The sequence below is a fragment of the Peromyscus eremicus genome, chromosome 1, assembly GCF_949786415.1.
Source record: "Peromyscus eremicus chromosome 1, PerEre_H2_v1, whole genome shotgun sequence".
Classification (NCBI taxonomy): Eukaryota; Metazoa; Chordata; class Mammalia; order Rodentia; family Cricetidae; genus Peromyscus; species Peromyscus eremicus.
This window is the reverse complement of record NC_081416.1, coordinates 65,066,383-65,074,886: the sequence shown is the minus strand read 5'-3', so window position 1 is coordinate 65,074,886 and position 8,504 is coordinate 65,066,383.

The following is an 8,504-nucleotide window of genomic DNA, read 5'->3' as shown; positions in this document are numbered from 1 at the left end:
CCTTAAAATAAGCGTTCCAATAAACAGGGCTGACCTTTTAATGAAAACTCAGGGCAAAATGCCACCTGATATAGTCTGGTCTGTGTCCAACAGAGTAATTTATTGTGACTTTCTGTGAAAAGATTTCCAGGAAATGCAACTGGGCTGGAGGTCGCAGTGTTGGCAAGCTAACAGGCTACACTGAGATAAGAGCCAGGTGCTCCGCTGGCAGATTTAATATGATTTTTATCTTGTTTATTGATGCTGTCAGTGCAGATAAAGGGGCTTAGGTGCTCCAACAATAGGGATTAGCTGGGCAGGGTGTTGTTTGTATTAATATGGTAGAGTTCATGGAGATCCTGTTTTACATTTAGAGGACCAGGTACTCAATGCCACAGACAAAGATGGATTAAAATCAGGACTGGGAATTGGCTGTCATTGAATGGCACCCCTCTTGGGTCCTAATGGCTCATATAGCCACCTTCCTAGAAATAATCCCAACTGTGAGTCTGCATGATGGTGTATGACTTACCTGTGAATTCTGTAAAGTTATGCCTACCCAGACAGATCTCTAAAGCTTGCTGGTCAGGCAGTCTAGTCAATTGGTGCGCTCTAGGTTCAGTAAGAGAACTTGGCCCAAAAAATAAGATAGAAGGGCTAGAGAGATGGCACGGTGGTGAAGAGCTTAACTTAACTGCTCTTGTAAGAGATCCAGTATTGGTTCCCAGTGTCCATGTGGCAGCTCACAATCACTTGTAATTCCAGTTGCAGGGGATCTGGTGTCTTCTGATCTCTGCCGCCTCCTGCATGTGTGTGGTGCACATACACACACATACAAATAAATAAACATTAAAAGAATAAGACCGAGAGCAATCAAGGAAGACTCTCCACTTGGCCTCCAAATGCACACACATGCACTTGCACCCACACAAACACAGTGCACATAAACACACATACACTACAGGCACACAAAATCGGGTCTATAGTCTACTTTGGTGCCCGTTTATGGGGGATGCTTAAGAACTTTTGTGAATAAATTCGAAGGTTTTCTCACAGTCTTACGGTCTTGTGGGAGTGTTGGTCATTGACTCCTTGTCTGTTTTACTAGGCTCCTTGGAGGACCAGCTCCAGCCTGTGACCCAGTGACAGAATTGCAGAACTGCTGGATTGAGGCATGTGACAGACAGACACTGTTCAAACAGGCTCTGTCCACTGTAAAGAAATAATGAGAAGCAACACTGTAGTTCTCAGTCTCCCAGAGGCTTATTTTCTCTCTTCTTTACATAAGATTCCCCCACCACTACTTTTTTTTTTAAACCCAAACTAACCTACTAAACGTAGCTTTGCAAAAATTGCTTGTTCAGAACTTTACAAGCTACAAAATGTATTATTGCAATCTGTAGTTATATAATAAACAGCCACAGAACTATGTAACAATTCCCAGTATGAAATAATCATAAAACCCAATATTACTTTTCCCCGGCATCGCCTATATTTTTTAATAAACTGTCACTTCGCCTGCTCTCTGCAAGCCCCGCGCTTCCTGCGCAGCCTGAGTTGTGTGCTTTGTCTCATCTTGCACGGAACAGCAAGAGCTGTATCTTATCTTCCCCGGCGAACTGCCCAGGGATTTACACATGATAAACAAGTTCACTTTTAAGTCAGCCTGAACTTTCCAGAACTATTCAAATGCCAAGTGTTTCTTGGGAGGACACAGATATATGGCTGCCCCAGTATGGTGGCTTCCCTGTCCTCAAATGTGACAGTGCTGTCTTTTGAAAGAGGCCTGACTGACAGGGGCTGTGGCCGAGGGTGTGTCCTGGCCTGGACACGCCCCTTGCCTGGGCTCCCTTCGCTGACCTCTGTAGGGCTGTTCCCTGGCTGCAGCTCCAGCGCACAGCAGGGTATCTCCTTGGGCACCCTGGTCAACTTTCATTTTCTTTGCATCAGTTTAGCAAATGGTGAGAGGTGGAAAAGACATCTTAGGGGCCTTCCTGAGCTGTCTGAGGGTAAGAACTGGAACGAAAGCTAACTGTACTGAGCTGTCTTCCTGCTCCGCGCCAGGTCTCGGAGCCCTGGTTTATTCTTAGATGGGGAAGGGGACGATGTGTAGTTACAGAGTATTCCAGCTCTGACTTCTCCACCTGGGGGCAGCAGGAGTTTAGGATGGAGCTGGGCTCTGTGGGTTTATATCTCAATTTGAAGTCTTCTCTCTTTCTGGTGTCACAGGCTTGCTGTGCCCAGTGGAGGGGCGTTTTCTCACCCTGAGTTGCCCGCTTTGTGTCAAATGTGGTTCTCACTGAGCCTTGTGGGCTGTGGCTGGCTGCTGCTGAAGGCTGATGGTGATCTCAGTGACAGTCTCAGGGATGTGATTGATGGGGGACTAGCTTGGGGATACCCTGGGGGGTCTGTGATGTCTGCTGCTCTGGACCTGGAGTGGTCGCCTCCTTCCTCTGTGTAAGGCTAGGCACCCCGCTGAAGACATGTAAGCTGTTCTCCAAGGGGACAGGCTGACCACCTGCTCCTTCTCTACTTTGCCCTTTCATCCATCTTCATCAAGTCAGAACCGACAGGGAGAGTGGAGGTCAGGAACCTCAGGTGAAGGAGCAGTTTGCAGACAGACAGCCATGATGGCCCCATTCAACAGTGGTGAGGGGTAGGAGTCTTGGCAGGTCCTGGAGCCTTGTGCGTACTAGAAGACATTGCTCCAATGCTCAGGTGGAGAGATTTTGGAAAATCTTAACCAAGCCTGGTTATACTTCAACCACCAGCCTTTTAGTTAACAGCAGGATGAACTAACCAGTTGTGTCACAGAAACAAAGCTGAGCCCCCACCTTTTTTAGTAGAGAAAAGCCACTCTGTAAAGAGAGGCACCAGGAGTGACAGATTCCACTGGAGTCTGGATGGCAGGCGAACAGTTCCTCTAAGTATGCATTGCTCCAGAAAAAGCCTTGCTGCCCTTCACTCTAGTACAGTGGCTCTCAAGCTTCCTAATGCTGCAACCCTTTAATACAGTTCCTCATGTTGTGGTGACCTCCCCACCCATAAAATTATTTTTATTGCTAACTGATAACTGTAATTTTGCTGTTACGAATCATAATGTAAATTTCTGTGTGTTCTGATGGTCTTAGGTGACACCTGTGAAATGGTCATTAGCACCCTCCCCCCCCAATGGTCTTGACCCACAGGTTGAGAACCACTGCTCTAGTAGAAAAGTGTGGTAGGGCTGGGACTTCATTGCTCTTCTGAACAGCATGTGCACCTTGTGACTGACGCACACCTGTGCTGCCTGGTTCTGGCTGGCAAAGGTGGCAACATTGGAGCATGTCGCAGTCAGATTCTTATGTTGGAAACATCAGAGGAATTGCTGATGGGGCTCTGGTGTTGGTAGGAAAGGCTCTGCTGTGCACATCCGCAGGTGGGATGTGCCCTGTGTTTGGCTGGCCTTAGCCCAGGGTTTGTTGTTAACACCTGTGCTGGCCAGGGTTCCCTCTTCTCTGGGAAATGGTGTGAGAATGCAGCACAGAAATTCTGACAGCCACGCTGCTGGTCATTTCCTTGAACACATCAAGCCACTAGGTTGAATGCTGTGCCCCCAGGTTTGACTCTGTGCATTTAGAAGTTTTACATAGTATTTGTTAAGCAAATGGATAGCTTAGTTATTTTTTTTTTTTAAATCAGATCAGCAGGCCAATTATTAGCAATTCAGGAATGGAGTATAAAGCCTCCTTCCCCCTTATCATCTGCCCCAGGGACAGCACAGACATTGGTGTCTTGGATGCCATTCCACATAAATGGTGTCATATTAAAGCATATTGGAGACTAGGGATGTGGCTCTGTTGGTAGAGTGCTTGCTTAGCATTTATAAATCCCTGGGTTCAATTCCCAGCACCGCAAAAACCAGGGGTGATGGAGCATATCTGTAGTTCCAGCATTCATATGGCAGAGGAAGGAGGGTTGGAAGTTCAAGGTCATATAGCATATTCAAGGCCATCCTGGCTGCCTAAGAACCCACCTCTCCCACTGCCCAGTAAAAAAAGAGTCATCTGTGTATGTGTGGCTATGAGTGAACAAATGCATTCTGGTCTGCTTATTGTACTTCTCACCCATCATGCCTAGGATGGCTCCACATTGCCACTTAGGTATCACTCCCTTGTCCACTAAGAACTGCCTGGAATAACAGCAAACGCATGACCCATAATTTGAACACATCCCTTGGTGATGGCTTTGAGTCAGTTCCTGCTTCAGATCATGGCACAGGACCCTGAGGCTCCACATAGCCATGTCTGTTGCTTAGGGCATCCTCCATGTTCAGTACCAGGCTCAGACTGACAGGTTCGGGCCTTGATAGTGCTGAAGAACTTTCCAAAGAGAAGGTACTGATATGGGATACCAGGCCTCATGTGCATAGTATACCATAAAGGGCCCTTTCCTGGTTCTTACCAACAGGGACAGCTAGTTATCATAACCTCAAGTTTAGGAATTCAATAATTATTTGGTGATTTGATTTTTTTTCAAGACAGTGCCCCACTATTGAGCTCTGGCTGGTCTGGAACTTGCTACATAGAACAGATTAACCTTGTGACCACAGAGATTCTTTTGTCTCTGCCTCTTGAGCAGTTGGATAAAAGGCAAGCATTACTACATCCCACTGAAAAAAAGGGTTACGCTATGGTTTTGAAATAAGCCAAATCCAGAAAGAACTGAGGGCACTAGATATAATACGTATACTATATTATATATTGGACATACATCATTTCAGGACAGCACTGCAGAAGGGGACCAGTGGGAGGGAAAGGAGAGTCAAGGGAGAAGGATTGGGTACAAACATGAGCAAAATACGATGATCCTTATTCATGAAAATGTCTCAGAAAAACCCATTATTTTGTATGCTTACTAAAAAAAAACAATAAAAGTGGTTTCTCTCCTTCCCCCAGGTGAGAAGCTATTGGCAGCTGATGGCTTCTGGTGAGGGAGAGTTTATCTATCTATCTATCTATCTATCTATCTATCTATCTATCTATCTATCTATCTATCTATCTATCTATCATCTACCTACCTACCTATCTACTATCATCTATCTATCTATCTATCTATCTATCTATCTATCTATCTATCTATCTATCTATCTATCTACCTATCTACGTATTTATTTTTATGAGACCTTCCCTGAAGGTCTGCATTTATTTATTTATTCATTTTAAAATGTAACAAAACAAAACACAAGATAGACCAAAAACTATCACATCAAAGTTGGACAGGACAAACAAACAGGAAGAAAAGAGCCCAAGAGAAGGTACAAGAATCAGAGACCCACGTATTTGCACACTCAGGAATCCCCCCAAAACTAAGAAGCCATAATATATTTGCAGATGACCTGATGCAGACCCATGTAGGACCAAGTGCATGCTGCTTCAGTTTCTGTGAGTTCATATGAGATTTGCTCATGTTGATTTAGCGATCCTTGTTTTCTTGGTGTCCTCCACTCCTTCTGGCTCTTATACTGGCTCTTATACTCTTTCTGTCTTCTCTTTCACAAGGTTCCTTGAGTTCTGAAGAGAAGGATTTGATGGAGAGTGTACTTAATGAGTATACTAAACACTCATTTAGGAATGAGTGTTCCAAGGTCTCTCATTCTCTGGTAATGTCTGGCTGTGGGTCTCTGTATTTGTTCACATCTGCTCCAGCAGGAAGCTTCTCTGATGATGGCTGAACTAGGCACTGATCTACGGGTACAGCAAAATATTATTAGGAGTCATTTTATCACTACTTCTCTCTCTCTCTCTCTCTCTCTCTCTCTCTCTCTCTCTCTCTCTCTCTCTCTCTCTCCTAAGACCAATAGTATTTGGTTTAACCCTAGGCCTCAAGGCTATCTAGTCTTTGGTTCTTGGTCACCCAAGCAGTGTCATGTATGGGTTCCATCTTGTGGAGTAGGCTTAAGTCAAACCAGATATTTATTGGTTACCCCCACAAGCTTTGTGCCATTATTGCCCTAATGTGTCTTTCAGGTAGGACATCAACGACCAAAGGATTTGTGCTGGCTTGATGTTTAGATTTTTCTTTTGGTAGCATACAGAGTATCTTCCTGTACCAAAGATACTAGAACACAGGAGTAAAGACTCTTTGTAGGAACCAGCTTGACTTCTCTATGTTCAGTGTGTTGTGTAGGTGCTGTCTTCAGCAATGGGGCCTTACATGAGTTTGTGGAGAGCAGCCTATTGTCTTACCAATAGCTTGAGTTGTTTGGGGATTCCCATGGGACTCCTTTGACCAGCAACTCAATTAGATATATCTCCGTCCTGGAACTGGAAACTTCCTTTGGTGACAAGAGATGAGCAGTTGGGACTCTGTTTCCTCCATTATTTGGCAATTTCATTTAGATCACCTTTATACATGTATATATTTTAGGAAGGTTTCCACACTACCCCCCAGTTGCCCCTTAATTTTAGTTGTCTCTCCCCATATTCCCCCCTCAGCCCTGCTTCTTCCTTCCCCTCCCCCACCTGTTCCTCTCAATCTAGTCCATCCACAAGTATATATTCTATTTCCCTCTCCTGACAAGATCTATCTGTTCCCTCTGTTCCTTAACTATATCCCTATACTCTGTGGTTCTATGTATTATAGCTTTGTTATCATCAATTTAATAGCTAACATCTGTACATAAACAAATACATACCACATTTGTCTTTCTAGGTCTGGAATACCTCACTCAGAATGATTTTTTTCTAGTTCCACCCATTTGCCATTGTGTAAATGAATCACATTTTCTTTATTAATTATTTTGTTGAAGGACATCTAGGTTGTTTCCAATTTATGACTATTATGAATAGAGCAGCAATAAACATGGTTGAGCAATGTCTTTGTGACAGGATGGAGCATCATTTGGGTATATGTCCAAGAGTGGTATAGCTGGATCTTGAGGTAGAACAATTCCCATGTCCTTAGGAACCACTTCACTGATTTTTATAGTGACTGTACAAATTTGTACTCCCACCAGCAATGGATGAGTGTTCCTCTTATTCCACATTCTTGCCAGCATGAGCTGTCACTTGTTTTGTTGATCTTAGCAATTCTGACAGGTGTAAGATGAAATCTCTAAGTAGTTTTGATTTGCATTTCCCTGATGGCTAAAGATGTTGAACATTTATTTAAGTGTTTCTCAGCCATTTGAGTTCCTCTATTGAGAATTCTCTGTTTAGATCTGTACCCCATTTTTAATTGGGTTATATGTTTTCTTGATATCTAGTTTCTCAAGTTCTTTATAAATTTTGGATATTAACCCTCTATTGTACATATAGTTGGTAAAAATCTCCCATTTTGTAGGCTGCTGCTTTGTCTGAATGGTGGTGTTCTTTGCTCTGCAGAAGTTTTTCACTTTCATGAGGTCCCATCTATTAATTGTTGATCTTAGTGCCTGTGCCAACAGTGTTCTGTTCAGAAAGTCTTTTCATGTGCTAATGAGTTCAACGCTATCCTCCACTTTCTTTTCTGTCAGGTTCAGTGTATCTATTTGGTTTTATGTTGAAGTCTTTGATCTATTTGGAGTTGAGTTTTGTGCAGGGTGACAAATATGGATTTATTTGGATTCTCCTAGATGCAGCCACACAGTTTGACCAGCACCGATTGTTGAAGATGCTTTCTTTTTTCAAGTGTGTATTTATGGCCTCGTTATCAAAGATTAGGTGTCCATAAGTGTGTGGATTTATGTCTGGGTCTTCAATTAGATTACATTGACAAACATGTCTTATTTTGTGCCAGTGCCATGCTGCTTTTATTACTACAGCTCTGTAGTACACTTGAAATCAGGAATGGTGATATCCCCAGCAGTTCTTTTATTATTTGGGATTGTTTTAGCTGTCCTTTTTTTTTTTTTTTTTTTTTTTTTTTTGTATTTCCATCTTAAGCTGAAAATTGTCCTTTCAAGATCTGTGAAGAATTGTGTTGGAATTTTGATGGGAATTGCATTGAATCTATTTGTAGATTGCTTTTGGTAAGATGTGCATTTTTACTATGTTAATCCTACCAATCCTTGAGCATGGGGGATCTTTCTGTCTTCTGATATCTTCTCCAGTTTCTTTCTTCAAGTTTTTTTTTAAAAAAGTTTTAATCATACAAGTCTTTCACTTGCTTTATTAGAGTTACCCCAAGATATTTTATTATTTGAGACTGTTGTGAAAGATGTTATTTCCTGATTTCTTTCTCAGTCTGTTTTCCATCTGTATATAAGAGGGTTACTAATTTTTTTTTTTAGTTAATTTTATATCTAGTTGCTTTGTTTATAAGCTATAGGAGTTTTCTGGTGAATATTTTCAGGTTACTTACATATAATATCACATCATCTGCAAATCAAGATACCTTGACTTCTTCCCTTCCTATTTGTATCCTCTTCATCTTCTTATTCTAGCTAAGACTTCAAGTACTATATTGAATAGGTATGGAGAGAGTGGACACCTTGTCTTGTTCCTGAATTTAGTGTAATTGCTTTAAGTTTCTCTCCATTTAAGTTGATGTTGGCTAGTTGGCTA